The 15552-nt window shown below is 44.1% G+C and overlaps 1 protein-coding gene across 1 annotated transcript in view; it reads right to left on the bottom strand.

Moving 5' to 3' along the window:
- CdGAPr (GTPase-activating protein CdGAPr) overlaps positions 1-15143 on the bottom strand; it is a 1516021-nt gene extending 1500878 nt beyond the window's left edge. The window contains exon 1 of the mRNA XM_070082835.1: positions 14997-15143. The gene's annotated coding sequence lies outside the window, so the exon portion shown is untranslated. The remainder of the gene's footprint in view (positions 1-14996) is intronic.
- Positions 15144-15552: the final 409 nt, after the last annotated feature.

The raw sequence follows: 15552 nt of genomic DNA, 5'->3' as shown, positions 1-15552 counted from the left end.
GCAAGGAGGTTTCAGAGTGGGTAGGGGATGTGTAGATCAAGTGTTTACATTGAAGCATATATGTGAATAGTATTTAGATAAAGGTAGGGAAGTTTTTATTGCATTTATGGATTTAGAAAAGGCATATGATACAGTGGATAGGGGAGCAATGTGGCAGATGTTACAAGTATATGGAATAGGTGGTAAGTTACTAAATGCTGTAGAGAGTTTTTATGAGGATAGTGAGGCTCAGGTTAGGGTGTGTAGAAGAGAGGCAGACTACTTCCCAGTAAAAGTAGGTCTTAGACAGGGATGTGTAATGTCACCATGGTTAATATATTTATAGATGGGGTTGTAAAAGTAAATGCTAGGGTGTTCGGGAGAGGGGTGGGATTAAATTGTGGGGAATCAAATACAAAATGGGAATTGACACAGTTGTTTTTTGCTGATGATACTGTGCTCATGGGAGATTCTAAAGAAAAACTGCAAAGGTTAGTGGATGAGTTTGGGAGTGTGTGTAAAGGTAGAAAGTTGAAAGTGAACATAGAAAAGAGTAAGGTGATGAGGGTATCAAATGATTTAGATAAAGAAAAATTGGATATCAAATTGGGGAGGAGGAGTATGGAAGAAGTGAATGTTTTCAGATACTTGGGAGTTGACGTGTCGGCGGATGGATTTATGAACGATGAGGTTAATCATAGAATTGATGAGGGAAAAAAGGTGAGTGGTGCGTTGAGGTATATGTGGAGTCAAAAAACGTTATCTATGGAGGCAAAGAAGGAAATGTATGAAAGTATAGTAGTACCAACACTCTTATATGGGTGTGAAGCTTGGGTGGTAAATGCAGCAGCGAGGAGGCGGTTGGAGGCAGTGGAGATGTCCTGTCTAAGGGCAATGTGTGGTGTAAATATTATGCAGAGAATTCGGAGTGTGGAAATTAGGAGAAGGTGTGGAGTTAATAAAAGTATTAGTCAGAGGGCTGAAGAGGGGTTGTTGAGGTGGTTTGGTCATTTAGAGAGAATGGATCAAAGTAGAATGACATGGAGAGCGTATAAATCTTTAGGGGAAGGAAGGCGAGGTAGGGATCGTCCTCGAAAAGGTTGGAGGGAAGAGGTAAAGGAGGTTTTGTGGGCGAGGAGTTTGGACTTCCAGCAAGCGTGCGTGAGCGTGTTAGATAGGAGTGAATGGAGACAAATGGTATTTGGGACCTGACGATCTGTTGGAGTGTGAGCAGGGTAATATTTAGTGAAGGGATTCAGGGAAACCGGTTATTTTATATAACCGGACTTGAGTCCTGGAAATGGGAAGTACAATGCCTGCACTCTAAAGGAGGGGTTCGAGATATTAGCAGTTTGGAGAGATATATTGTGTATTTTTATACGTATATACTTCTAAGCTGTTGTATTCTGGGCAACTCTGCAAAAACAGTGATTATGTGTGAGTGAGGTGAAAGTGTTGAATGATGATGAAAGTATTTTCTTTTTGAGGATTTTCTTTCTCTTTGGGTCACCCTGCCTCGGTGGGAGACGGTCGACTTGTTGAATATATATATATATATATATATATATATATATATATATGCATGCTGGTATGTATGTACGTTGGGTCTGCTACATGCAAGGACCACGGTTCGTGTCTTGTCCGTCCAGTCTACCGTTTAATCTTTAACAATCGTTCATTACGACTTTAGTTAAAAGCTCCTATCTAACCTCAGATCATTAACAGGTTAAGCGCTGTTATTTTACCTCAGCTCATTTCAAAGGCCAGCCCACGAGGAGTCTGTTAGCACCCCCATGTACCTATTTAATAATAAGTGACCAAGGGCAGTGGGTACATGCTTACCCGTAAACCTCGACTCTTCCCGTTGTTGAACCTGCATTCATGAATTGTTACCCGAAGACCCTTCCAATAAGCTATGAACCACTTATGAACCTCTCTGAACATCTGAAGCTGTTACATAAGTATTGTTACAGTAGAGATGACGTATATATTTGGCTACCTGGAGACAGTTCCGGGAATCCTCAGGTCTTAGAACAGGTCTTGTTGATAGCCTGGACGTGAGGCCGACCCCAGCCACCCCACCAACACCCTCCAGCAGGCTGTGTTGACTGCCTGCCTGCCTTGTTTTAAACACTGAAGGAGGTGTGAAAAACATCAAGCCTGAACACTAATGGAACACCAGATCATCAACAGCAGTCTGGACGGCAACTCCTCCCTCAAAAGATTTTTTTTTCTGCGGGTTAACAAGGGAAGTAAACACAAGACTTGACTGACTTGTTTATACTCACGGCATTGTTTATGTTGAACATGTTGCTATGTGTGAAGGTGTATTTTTTTCTTTTATTAAACAACAGTGTAAATACCAACAGTGTGCTGTTAACTTACTTTATATTTCGATTACATAGTGCGGACGGTAGCTATCTCTGTTTCCCCTGTTTTTATTCTATTACGCAGGATGGGTTTCTTGAACCAAGTGATAAAATCATTGAGGCTGAGCTGCAGGACTTTCAGTAAAATGAGGAGGAACACCGTTCAAGTACTCCACTTTGTTGAGCGTAAAGCTTCAGGTAAGCTCCATATATATGTTCAGTAGTTACAGCAGCTTCAATATAATCTCTGAGTGTTGTGATGCCTCCGTCAGCGCTGCCATCCTAGAACTCTCTTATTTAATTAATAATTAACTTTTACTAAACTATTGTGTTACTCGTCCTTTATAAAAATTCTCAGGAAATTCTCTGTCACACACACACACACACACACACACACACACACACACACACACACACACACACAGCTTTCCTGGCATGGAACAATAAGAATCATAGTTCCCAGAAATAATAATTTATATATTTTTTCTTTATTTTAATTAAGAGTGACTAATCATGAAGACCCTAGAGGATAGAAGGGGTGACATGATTACGACGTACAAAATACTCAGATAAATTTATAGGAAAACAGGGAGTCAGTTTGAGAGGCAGGTCTAAGGTACACGAGGTCACAGATGAGTCACAGGTGTGTTAGGAAATATTTCTTGAACCTTAGCGATCAGGAAGAATATATAAGTTACGGGTCATGCAGCCAGGAGCGTGACCAGTAGCAGCCAGCAGAGAGGTGGCGGCCAGGAGCCGAGACTCGACCCCTGCAACCACAATTAGGTGAATACATCAGTGACACACAGGTGGTCGACAAAGCCTAGTAACACACAGGTGGCTGACAGCCTTGTAACACAGGTGGCTAACAGTCTTGTAACACAGACAGTCGATAGCCTTGTAACACAAATGGCTGACAGTCTTGTAACGCAGAGGTGGCTGACAGCAGGTAACTGACACAGCCTTGTGACACGTGTAGGTGAGAGAGAGAGAGAGAGAGAGAGAGAGAGAGAGAGAGAGAGAGAGAGAGAGAGACAGAGAGAGAGACAGAGAGAGAGAGACAGAGAGAGAGAGACAGAGAGAGAGAGAGAGAGAGAGAGAGAGAGAGAGAGAGAGAGAGAGAGAGAGAGAGAGAGAGAGAGAGAGAGAGAGAGAGAGAGAGAGAGAGAGAGAGTCACTGTGAGCCAGACGTCCTACTTGAGGCCTGGTAACCTTTGCACGGATTCAACACTCTCCCTCTGCCAAGTCACTCAGCACTAAGCCAGTACAGGTGGGTTACGTTATTATGAAATGGACACAAAGACTCCTCCACTGGCTTAACCCTGATTCCCTGAATTTTCCTTCCCACTGGGCTTCACGAACATGGTGTGCCTCTCAGACTGGACCTCGTGGTTCGTGGCTTGATTAGTCAGGGTGTTGGTGCTAGTAGCACGTATCCCCAGCGTAGGCACCACAGCTCGGCTGATCAGGGCTGACTCAACAACAGACTTCAGTCTATTTTTGTGAAGCCATATACTACCAGCGCCTGGCTATTCTTAGGTTTTAAAGACAAGGCTTCGCACCTTTGTGCTAGTGCATATATATACCGCCAGGTGTTTGTCCGTCAGTGTGTATATACATGAGAGGTGCACGTCTCTCACTGCATATACACCACGTGGTGTGTCTCTGTATATATCTGTATAAAAGCCGAGAGACGTAGGCCTCTCATTTTATGTGTACCACGTGATGTATATCTCTCGGTATATTTACAGAGAGACGTGTCTCACTATATATACACCACGTGGAGTATGTCTCTCAGTGTATATACACAGAGAGTTCAGTTTCATCCCTATTTTAGAGATTAAAACACTCTTGACTGGCGATGATCGTGCACAAACCATTCTCAGCGATCACCCACCCTGCACGTACACCAGTAAAGTTATCAAAATGGGTTGTGGTTGTTGTTGCTGCTGCTGCTACGAGCGAGACATCACCTAACAAGAGCAGCCAGCAAGATGCAAATCATAATTTGTGAGAACGAAGGATTACTTAACGGAAACTCTACTCCAAAGTCTCCCAGAGTCCAGCATCGGAGAACCTGCTCAGGAGGGACACGAGAGTATCGTCCGAGACTTGACCCGTTAGAGGTTCCAGTACGAAGAGCACAGAATTTTCAAGAATCTCGAAGAATAGACGTCAAAACAGTGGTCAGAAAAATTATTCTTATAATAATGAAAACTAAGCGCTAAGCCCACAAGGGTCATACAGCGCTGATAGAATGATCAGAAACATTCCTACCTAACTCATAATTTGGCAAGCAAACCTTAGACGGTATTGAGGACCATTATTATCAAGTTTCGGTCCGTTCTCGACCATTATTAAGTTCCGGTCCGTTCTGGATTATTATCAAGCTTTGGTCCGTTCTGTACTATTAGTAATTTTCGGTCCATTCTGGACCATTATCATCAAGTTTCTGTCCGTTCTCGACCATTATCAAGTTTCGGTCCGTTCTCGACCATCAAGTTTCGGTCCGTTCTGGACCATTATTATCAAGTTCGGTCCGCTCTGGACCATTATTATCAAGTTTCGGTCCGTTCTGCACCATTATCAAGCTTCGGTCCGTTCTGGACCATTATCAAGCTTCGGTCAGTTTTGGACCATTATAAAACTTCGGTCCGTTTTGGGCTATTATCAAGTTCCGGTCCTTTCTGGACCATTATCAAGTTTCGGTCCGTTCTGGATTATCATCAAGTTTCGGTCCGTTCTGGATCATTATTATCACGCTTTGGTCCGTTCTGGACTATTATTAAGTTTCGGTCCGTTCTGGACCATTATCAAGTTTCGGTCCGTTCTCGACCATCATCGTTTCGGTCCGTTCTTGACCATTATCAAGCTTCGGTCCGTTCTGGGCTATTATTATCAAGTTTTGGTCCGTTCTGAACCATTTTTATCAAGCTTCTGTCCGTTCTGGACCATTATCATCAAGTTTCGGTCCGTTCTGGACCTTTTTCAAGCCCCGAGTTGACAAAGTAAGCGAAAGCCTACAAGTTAAGGCGATAAAAACGAGTTGAATAAACATGACGCTGTTTTTAATTCGCATACACTGAAATGACACCGTCACACCCTTCCCTTTCTCTTCACCCCCTTTCCCCTCCCATTTTACCCCGCTCCCCTTGTGGATCATTTGATTAACGATGGTTTGGTAGTTAGTGTCAAACGAGAATTGTTCCCTGTGTTTACTTTCTCAGTAGCTCCGCACTCGGAGTTACTGAGTGTACTACCTATCTTCACTCTGCACGCGGAGCTACTGACTGTAACGGGTGTGAGTGCCGTCACCTTGCAGCTGCTGTACGTTTCACCTGCACTTCAGGCTTCGTCAGTTAAATGCACAGAGTGACAAACTTTTAATGCTGAGGGACTGATATCCTCAAACATCATCTCCCCTTCTAGTGTCTTAAGCACTGTGACCGTTGTCAGTAAAAATACCAACGTGTTGCACATGTGTCTTGTTTATTAACTTGAGAATATTGTATACCATTGACACCGGTGCTCAGCAGTTACTGAAGGTAACACAGCTGTAACACGCCTGGTTGTAACACATCTGGTTGTAAGGTAATACAGCTAACTGGCTGTAAGATAACAAAGTTGGCTGGCTGTAAGATAACATAACTGGTTGTAACAAAGCTGGCTAGCTGTAACACAGCTGGCTGGCTGGAAGGTAACACAGCTGGCTGACTGGAAGATAACATAGCTGGTTGTAACAAAGCTGGCTGGCTGTAACACAGCTGGCTGGCTGGAAGATAACACAGCTGGCTGGCTGGCTGGAAGATAACACAGCTGGCTGGCTGGAAGATAACACAGCTGGCTGGCTGGAAGATAACACAGCTGGTTGGCTGGAAGATAACACAGCTGGCTGGCTGTACGGTAACACAGAAGTTTGATTCTCTTACATTTGTATAAGTTTAAGAACTCGTATTGATAGTTTTAGGATTTGAAGACTTTTTTTTTTTTTTAGATAATTCAGTTTACCAAGGTGGAAACAGCGCCTTGGCTGTCTGATGGCAGGTGCTACCCACAGGTGTTGTAGACACCTGTTTCGCAGAAAACCTTCCTTGTAGACGTTTTGCTCTGGGTAAACACAGTATATAATAAACGTTTACAAGCATCTACCAGACGGCCAACTGGTAAGAATTAAATTAACGGAGGAATTAGCGAAGAAACTCTCGATGTTTCGCCCAATACGAGACCCTCTTCAGGTAATTAGAACAGGTAATAAAGTATCTTGTTAAAGTGTTCTCCCTCAAGGGAGGTTCCTTGATGCTGGCAAACGAGGTCTTGGACTGAACCTGATTGTGTCTCATTCTCCAGGAGCAGCACGACCATGACGGGTTACGCACTTTTCAATACTTATTATAATTATTACAAGCATGCAAAAATATTGCAAACACTTGTAGTACAGAATAGCTTTTAAGAGGAACAATGTGGATTTCTGAAGGATAAAATAGATAAATTTAGTATCAAAATGGATTACTTTGCCAACAAATAGAAAAATTATAGACACTTTACAGAGAGGTTCTATTGCAACATTTCGCTCTGTTTAGAGCTTTAGTCAATTTACTACTCGATATACAACATTTACACAGAGCGAAACGTTCTCCCAGTGAAGGTGTACCTGTGTACCTGAGCCACACCTGTCAACACTACTTAAGAGGAAACGAAATTTTCTTCTACATTTAGATTTTGGATAAGGTGTATGAAAGGGCAAAGGAAATACTGTACCTTGTAATACTGCATCTGAGGCGTTAAACCCCTGTGGGCCATGTGTCGCAAGATGGGTTGAAAGCGGTAGTTTCTATGCCCAGGTGAAGCTCGGGTATATACTGAAGGGGACTATACTTAGCACATTCCTAAAAAAAAAATAGCTCTTGAAACAGTAAATTGGATCAAGAGTCCTTCATCGGTATTATTACACCTTCATGCAATAGGTTTCCGAACATGATTTGCTATGGGCCACCGGAAACCCTGGCTGATTCGCTGAAGCTATTGTCGTAAAACTGATTCACTGATGGTATTGTAATACAAATTTCGCGACACAAATTGTAGTATCTTCTGTAAAAAGGTTTCGCAGTGCTGTTTCCGAATGAGGGAATAATTTTTTTTCGAGTCAGTTTTTTTTTGGGTTTTAGAAAGTCAAATATGTACAGTTTTGCCCTATTTTCCAGAGCCAAGAGTCATGGTCGAACGATCTTCTCGGCGCTCTATTGAGAACGCTAGAATGGCTTGCAAAAGGAAAACAGGGAAGACTAGTGAAGGAATGAAAGACTGGAAGTCAGATTTGTAAGGAATTGTCATCAAAGGAGAGAAGTTATTTAGATATTTGCAACTGCAGGTGTCGAGAGAAGCGTCTATAAAAGATGATGCGAACCACAGAGAAGGAAAAGAAAGAAGCAAGTGTCGAAGAGTTGGTGGAAAGTTCGTCACGCAAAAACAGGGACATGTATCACGGATGATGAAGGTAGATTTTTATGGAATATTAAGCCAGTGTTCACGAGACAGTACATCACAAGACGCTAGCACCTTCCTGGATGGTTGATCTCTACCCACCTCCTGATGTGGTGGTATGACATACATTTCAAGATAGAATTATCATAACTAAGCACTAAACCCACAAGGGTCATTTCTAATAGAAGAGTTGATTTTGTGATCATATAGAAAGAATTAAGCAGGGTATGTTGATCAAGCACTTTTATAATGATATTCATAAAGTTGGGTTGTTCACCTCAAGAGTGTAGAACAGGCCGTAGGAAAAATCCGCAGGAAGCTTACGGAGGCCTGGTCATGGATCGGGTGGCGGGGGCGCTGACCCCCGTAACACCCTCCAGGTAGAAGGGTTTTGAGAGGCAGGGGGCTTGAACATCTAGCAGACGTGAGATAGTTTAGCGTGAATCATATCTTCACACCACACATGCTCGTCTCCCGACGCCTGCAGTAATATCCGCAGCAGCATCTGGATTTAAGATTTGCCGACACAGAATTTAATCAAATATATATTGGTAGTATATTTTTGCATATTCAAATATGCAAAAATATACTGCACAATAATACAGCCAACTAATATTAGGGCTGATATAAGGATATTGAATACTGGAGTGGAAACTGGCAAAGTTTTGCAAACATTTATCACTTTCCAAACACTCCGTACATCAGCGAATTCAAGTTATGGCAGGTGAGATTAACACTAGAATTGTTTACGTAATGAAAACTGCTTCTGCTGGTGTGTTTATATTGCAGTTGGATGAGTCAACATCTGTGACCAGTCTTACACCGTTGTTGGGTAATGGTCTATGTATATACAATGGCGAGTCTAAGAACGACATCTTCTATGAGCACTTAGCAATATATTGCAACGCTGATACCTCTTGAAAAGGTTTAGTCATTGGAGTGGAGGAATGTAGATGGTGCTTCACAGACGGTGCACCAACCATGACAGTTTGTACAGCTGGTGCACCAGACACGAGATGTTGTACAGCTGGGTTTCAACAGATGGTAATGAATATTGATCCTCACTGTGTTGGTGATCGTAGACCTCCTCGTCAGCTGTTACCTTCATTATAATAATCATGGGCAAGCGCTAAACCCGTAGGATTATACAGCGCCTGTGTGGGGGGGGGAGATGGAAGGTATTCAGGCTTAATTCAGGGAACTGGAGCACAGATCCAATTCCCAAGATCAAGAGCCCCTCACCAGCGTCAAGGACCCTCCCTTGAGGGGCTGTTAACTTCAAAGATAATACACTGAAACTCTAGTATCTGCAGTAATTTGTAAAAACAATCTGCTACACACAGTACAGACATGTACGGTGAAATAGCCAGTGTTTACCAAATTTTGTTTAGAAAATACTGTCAGTCATGGTTAGAGACTGAAAACGAGTAGATTTTTTTTTTTTTAAACAAAGGATAATTTCCCGAAAATTTTTAATGATGACAAATCAGCTGTGAAGAATGCAAACACAGTCGATTTCTTCACTGCTCTAATTCCTGTCTTACCCAAGAGAAAATGTCACAGTATGCTTTGTGGAAACCTTAATTAGCCTTGCAGATGAAGGTGGATTTCTGGCGACTGAAAATCAAGACTAATTATCAGTACATGTGAATTACACCAATTGAATTCACCAAAAAAAAAAAAAAACTGCCTCTGAGTTAACGCTTGATCTCCAACACTAGCTGAAACAAATGAAAAAGGTGAAGGATGATGTATGATAATGCATGCCAAATATACTCTATTATTATAATAAAAAAGAAGCGCTAAGCCACAAGGGCTATACAGCCAAATATACTCAAGACACGCCATTTCCTACCTGAAAAATTCATTTTCATTATTTTTTTACCTATGAGTGTTTCGTGAGTTTTAAAGACTCGTGTGGTAACACTGGAGTTCATGATGTAGGTGATCAGGATATGTTAGGTAATAATGCGGATAACTTGACTGTTACTTTTTCTGGCGACAGGTTGGGCACTACTCTTACCTCTCAGTGTCTCTGTGAGTGTAACATAACTGGTAATGTTGGCAAGTATGTACAGTGGTACAGACCTAATATATGAACAAAGGAGCACTGCAGTCTGAATACCTCTTTGTATCACACATAATATATATATATTGAGTGTGTATATATATATATATATATATATATATATATATATATATATATATATATATATATATATAATTGTAACCACGAACGAGTGGTATTTAATCAATAACACTGCGACTAGCCGAGGACTCGAACCCATGTCGTTCTGGCCCGCCTCACGGTGAGCGAAAATCACATGACGCTCTAACGCACAGGACCAAGATTATATATATATAATATATATATATATATATATATATATATATATATATATATATATATACAGAACAACTGTGAAAAATTAGTAAAATTCCAAGCGCTGTCGTGATTTTCCACATTATCACAGTTCTTTGATAAAGTGGAAAGTCACGAATGCGCTTGCAATTTCACTATTTTTTTCAGTGGTTGTTCTGTGTATAATATATATATATATATATATATATATATATATATATATATATATATATATATATATATATATATATATATATATAATTTCAAAATAGTGTAAGTTGGTCACAGCAGAAGGCCAACTGGCTCGTGCTACACATGTTCTCAGATCAAACCCTGTTAATAAACTTTACTATTTTTTTACAAGTTACTCTTAATTAACTTTAGTGCTGTGTTATAATTATAATAACACCCTTGATTAACAGCAACGTTTTGCCCTCTGTGGGTTAAATGTTATTCCTTAAGTTTCTTCAGCAGCAAGTGTTCTGCTTGAGAGATGTTTTCAGCCTCTGTTCCCCAAGTCTATACTCAGTTTCCGGTCTTCTTCCCTTCCTCCATTTTCATAAACTTGCCTTTCTTGAGGTGGAATTCCAGAAGCCAAATTCTTTGTCCTCAGTGGTTATTAGGCTCATTACTTTCACGTCTGCAATCAGGGATGTGTGTGTGTGTGTGTGTGTGTGTATGTGTGTGTGTGTGTGTGTGTGTGTGTGTGTGTGTGTGTGAGGTGTGTGTGTGTGTGAGGTGTGTGTGTGTGAGGTGTGTGTGTGTGAGGTGTGTGTGTGTGTGAGGTGTGTGTGTGAGGTGTGTGTGTGAGGTGTGTGTGTGTGAGGTGTGTGTGTGTGAGGTGTGTGTGTGAGGTGTGTGTGTGAGGTGTGTGTGTGAGGTGTGTGTGTGTGTGAGGTGTGTGTGTGAGGTGTGTGTGTGTGTGAGGTGTGTGTGTGAGGTGTGTGTGTGTGTGAGGTGTGTGTGTGTGTGAGGTGTGTGTGTGAGGTGTGTGTGTGAGGTGTGTGTGTGAGGTGTGTGTGTGAGGTGTGTGTGTGAGGTGTGTGTGAGGTGTGTGTGTGTGTGTGTGTGAGGTGTGTGTGAGGTGTGTGTGTGAGGTGTGTGTGTGAGGTGTGTGTGTGAGGTGTGTGTGTGAGGTGTGTGTGTGAGGTGTGTGTGTGAGGTGTGTGTGTGAGGTGTGTGTGTGTGGTGTGTGTGTGAGGTGTGTGTGAGGTGTGTGTGAGGTGTGTGTGTGTGTGTGTGTGAGGTGTGTGAGGTGTGTGTGAGGTGTGTGTGAGGTGTGTGTGAGGTGTGTGAGGCGTGTGTTAGTTACCATTTTGTGTGTGTGTGTGTGTGGGTGTGTGTGTGTGTGTGTGTGAGAGGTGTGTGTGTGTGTGAGGTGTGTGTGTGTGAGGTGTGTGTGTGTGTGAGGTGTGTGTGAAGTGTGTGTGTGTGTGTGAGGTGTGTGTGTGTGTGAGGTGTGTGTGTGTGTGAGGTGTGTGTGTGTGTGTGAGGTGTGTGTGTGTGTGTGTGAGGTGTGTGTGTGTGTGTGTGTGTGTGTGGTGTGTGTGTGTGAGGTGTGTGTGTGTGTGAGGTGTGTGTGTGTGAGGTGTGTGTGTGTGAGGTGTGTGTGTGTGTGTGAGGTGTGTGTGAGGTGTGTGTGAGGTGTGTGAGGTGTGTGTGAGGTGTGTGAGGCGTGTGTTAGTTACCATTTTGTGTGTGTGTGTGTGTGTGTGTGTGTGTGAGGTGTGTGTGCGAGGTATGTGTGTGTGTGTGTGTGTGTGTGTGTGTGTGTGTGTGTGTGTGTGTGTGTGCGAGGTGTGTGTGAGTGAGGAGTGTGTGAGTGAGGAGTGTGTGAGGAGTGTGTGAGTGAGGAGTGTGTGAGTGAGGAGTGTGTGAGTGAGGAGTGTGTGAGTGAGGAGTGTGTGAGTGAGGAGTGTGTGAGTGAGGAGTGTGTGAGTGAGGAGTGTGTGAGTGAGGAGTGTGTGTGTGAGGAGTGTGTGTGTGTGAGGAGTGTGTGTGTGAGCGAGTGTGTGAGTGAGGAGTGTGTGTGTGAGAAGTGTGTGTGTGAGGTGTGTGTGTGAGGAGTGTGTGTGAGGAGTGTGTGTGAGGAGTGTGTGTGAGGAGTGTGTGTGAGGTGAGTGTGTGTGTGTGTGTGTGTGTGTGTGTGTGTGTGTGTGTGTGTGTGTGTGTGGAGTGTGTTTTTACTCGCCTAGTTGTGGTTGCGAGGGTCGAATCAAAGCTCCTGGCCCCGCCTCTTCACCTGGCCGCTACCCTGTCACTCTTCCTGCTCCGTGTGTGTGTGGGGGGTGTCTGTATGTGTGCGTGAGTGACGCGAGTGGTGTGTGTGCGCGTGAGGTGTGTGCGCGTGAGGTGTGTGTGCGTGAGGTGTGTGTGTGCGTGAGGTGTGTGTGTGCGTGAGGTGTGTGTGTGCGTGAGGTGTGTGTGTGCGTGAGGTGTGTGTGCGTGAGGTGTGTGTGCGTGAGGTGTGTGTGCGTGAGGTGTGTGTGCGTGAGGTGTGTGTGCGTGAGGTGTGTGTGCGTGAGGTGTGTGTGTGCGTGAGGTGTGTGTGTGCGTGAGGTGTGTGTGTGCGTGAGGTGTGTGTGCGTGAGGTGTGTGTGTGCGTGAGGTGTGTGCGTGAGGTGTGTGTGTGCGTGAGGTGTGTGCGCGTGAGGTGTGTGTGTGCGTGAGGTGTGTGTGTGCGTGAGGTGTGTGTGTGCGTGAGGTGTGTGTGTGCGTGAGGTGTGTGTGTGCGTGAGGTGTGTGTGCGTGAGGTGTGTGTGTGTGTGTGTGTGTGTGTGTGTGTGTGTGTGTGTGTGTGTGTGTGTGTGTGTGTGTGTGTGTGTGTGTGTGTGTGTGTGCGCGCGCTCACCTAATTGTGTTTGCAGGGGTCGAGACTCAGCTCCTAGCCCCGCCTCTTCACTGAGTGCTACTAGGTCCTCTACCTGCTCCATGAGCTTTATCATACCTCATCGTAAAGCTATGTATGGTTCCTGCCTCCACTACCTCACTTGCTAGGCTATTCCACTTCCTGACTATGACTGAAGAAATACTTCCTAACATCCCTTTGATTCATCTGGGTCTTCAACTTCCAATTGTAACCCCTTGTTTCTGTGTCCCCTCTCTGGAACATCCTGTCTGTCCACCTTGTCTATTCCACGCAGTATTTTGTATGTCGTTATCATGTCTTCCCTAACCCTCCTGTCCTCCAGTGTCGTCAGGCCGATTTCCTTTAACCTTTCTTCGTAGGACATTTCCCTTAGCTCTGGAACTAACCTTGTTGCAATCCTTTGCACTTTCTCTAATTTCTTGACGTGCTTGATCAAGTATGGGTTTCAAACAGGTGCTGCATGCTCCAGTATGGGCCTGACGTACACGGTGTACAGTGTCTTGAACGATTCCTTACTAAGGTATCGGAACGCTGTTCTGAGGTTTGCCAGGCGCCCATATGCTGCAGCAGTGATCTGGTTGATGGTTAGTGTGTGTGTGTGTGTGTGTGTGTGTGTGTGTGTGTGTGTGTGTGTGTGTGTGTGTGTGTGTGTGTGCACTCGCCTATTTGTGGCTGCAGGAGTCGTGTCACAGCTCCTGGCCCCTCCTCTTTGCTTATCGCTACTAGGTCCATACTCTCCCAGCTCCAAGAGCATTATCGCACCTTTTCTTAAAACTATGTATGGTTTCTGCCTCTACTACATCACCCTCCAGATTGTTCCACTTCCTGACAGCTCTTTGAAGAATCCTTCAAGTGAGGTTCCTTGACGCTAGCGAGGGGCTCTTGATCTAGGGAATTGGGCCTGTGCTCCAGTTCCCAGATTTGCGCCTGAATGCTTTCCATATCCCCCACAAGCGTTGTATAATCCTTATAGGTTCAGCGCTCACTTATCATATGACTGAAGAAATACTTCCCAACATCCCTGTGACTCATATGAGTTTTCAACTTACAGTTATGACCCCTTATTGCTGTATCCCATCTCTGTTGCTGTCCACATTGTTAATTCCTCTCAGTATCTTACACGTCGTTATCATGTGCCCCCTATCCCTCCTGTCCTCCAGTGTCATGTGTGTGTACTCACCTATTTGTGGTTGCAGTGGTCGATCCATAGCTCTGTGTGTGTGTGTTGTGGATTATAATTATAATCATGGGGAAGCGCTGAACCCGTACGATTATACAGTGTATGTGGGGAGGGGATGGAAGGTATTCTGGCTCAATTCAGGGAACTGGAGCACAAATCCAATTCCCTAGATCAAGAGCCTCTCACCAGCGTCAAGGAAAGTCCCTTGAGGGGCATGTGTTGTGCAAAGTATCTTCAGGTGACCCCAACAACATCTCTTGTCTCCCCACCTCGACTGGCTAACATTTGCATATCTCACACTAAACAACGACTCCAAACACACACCCTCCCCTTCACACATCTCTCAAGCTTCCCCCACCTCAGCTTACCACACACACACCCACAAAATAACATTACTGTTACAAAAACAATAATGTCAAAAGAGTTGACTGAAGGTGTTGGAGGCCGTCCTGCTTACACGAGTGTTATCACATTACATTCTTATTTTTCTTCATCTCTCCTCGCTAGCTGTCTTCTCTGTGTTAAACTGCTGTGTTATTCGTAGATCTCTGGCCTTGGCCTCCACCTGCTGATGATTAGAGTTCCTAATGAAAGTAACTGGTTCAAGCTCATTCAAAATTTGGTCCTGTGGTCAAGGCATCACTGGGTGAACTTCCTCCCCAGTACTCAAGACCTGCTTCCAAAACACGGCCAAATTTCTTGTAATACTCCGAAAATCAAGCCTTGGTAGCAGTGCACAGCCTGGCATGTATTTACCTGTGTGATGTAGTATTATCCTCGAGCCGCGAGTATCATAATAAATCCAAATCAACGCGGATAAATTCACCAAGTGGTCAATATTGTTGCAGTTTCGAGCAACACAACTAACCGCACGACACAACACAGAGTCACTAACGCTGGTGTCTAGTTGGTGTGGCAGGGTTGGCGGCGGATGGTAACCTCACCCACATTTAACAACCTTCCACACTCAGTATGTAGACCATACATAAACCTGAAATGTTCACAGTGTTCCTATGCAACTGGGTGACGTAATACTATCTTGCATCGAAGCTCGAAATTCTTGAGACATGCAGATAAAATAATGATATTAACAACTGGAGTGACAGCTGTGAGGGCGGGCTGGCGCCGCTGCTGCCATCTCTTGAGGCCCATGAGAACTACAGTGTGTGACAGAAAACCTCACTAGGAGAGCGTAAGCTATGTGAAATTACCCTTCTTGGGCAGTTCCTTGATAATAGGGAGACCTAAGAAATTAGGCCTGCCCTCCCTTGCATCGAGCCTTATTGCCTCCCATCCCCTCAAGCGCTGCTAG

Source organism: Cherax quadricarinatus, chromosome 8, assembly GCF_038502225.1.
Source record: "Cherax quadricarinatus isolate ZL_2023a chromosome 8, ASM3850222v1, whole genome shotgun sequence".
Taxonomy (NCBI): domain Eukaryota; kingdom Metazoa; phylum Arthropoda; class Malacostraca; order Decapoda; family Parastacidae; genus Cherax; species Cherax quadricarinatus.
The sequence above is the reverse complement of the archived record's forward strand: the minus strand, read 5'-3'. Positions and strand labels throughout refer to the sequence as shown.